The sequence below is a fragment of the Pteropus medius genome, unplaced genomic scaffold, assembly GCF_902729225.1.
Source record: "Pteropus medius unplaced genomic scaffold, Ma_sr-lr_union100, whole genome shotgun sequence".
In the NCBI taxonomy this organism is placed as follows: Eukaryota; Metazoa; Chordata; class Mammalia; order Chiroptera; family Pteropodidae; genus Pteropus; species Pteropus medius.
In genome coordinates, this window is record NW_024351073.1 from 6,491,030 (window position 1) to 6,491,800 (window position 771).

General features: G+C 35.3%; 1 pseudogene; it reads right to left on the minus strand.

Moving 5' to 3' along the window:
• Positions 1-204: 204 nt before the first annotated feature.
• Positions 205-323, minus strand: LOC120586376 (uncharacterized; annotated as a pseudogene).
• Between the last annotated feature and the right edge of the window lie 448 nt (positions 324-771).

Genomic DNA, 771 nt, shown 5'->3' on the forward strand with positions numbered 1-771 from the left:
ATTGAAATGCATTACCTAATATACTTTAGAGTCTCCTTCTCTAGAGTATATATTTTAATATGAAATATAACTGCCTCATTTAGGAAGGATTCAAGAATGACTGTTCTTTTATTATTATTATTATTAATAATAATAAAACCCTTGGTTGACTTTACAGATTGCAAGGACTTTGACAGTTTATAATCCCTTATTTTTTATTTTTTACACCTACGGCACCTGGTCTTCCTAGGTGGTCTCCCATCCAAGTACTAACCAGGCCTGACCTTGCTTAGCTTCTGAGATCAGATGGGGTCGGGCTTGTTCAGGGTGGCATGGCTGTAGATGAGAATGACTGTTCTTGAAGTCAGTAGAAAGTATTTCACTATTATGATTCTGAAATGTTTTGTGCTGCTATATCGTAGTTCTTTAGTCAAATGAAAATTTCTTTAGTCAAATGAAAATTTCTGTTTCCCCAAACTGTGATTAAGATTCTTAGAAATCCAGTAGCAGAAATGGAATAAAATTACTTCTATCTTGCAAACCTCCCCATGTTCTTTACTCGCAACCCTGAGAAAATCCTTCTACTAATGGTGTCACAAAACCACAAAGCCATCTTGGGTTTATTTGCCTCTTCGTTTCTGTCCCTTTCCTTTTATGAGACGGGGGCAGACACCATCAAGGCTTAACTATTTTTAACATTTTAAAACGTATGCGTGTTCTCATGTAAATTGTACAAATACCACAAAATGGTATTTAAGTACCGCATAGTATAAATCTTCTTCAACTCACAAT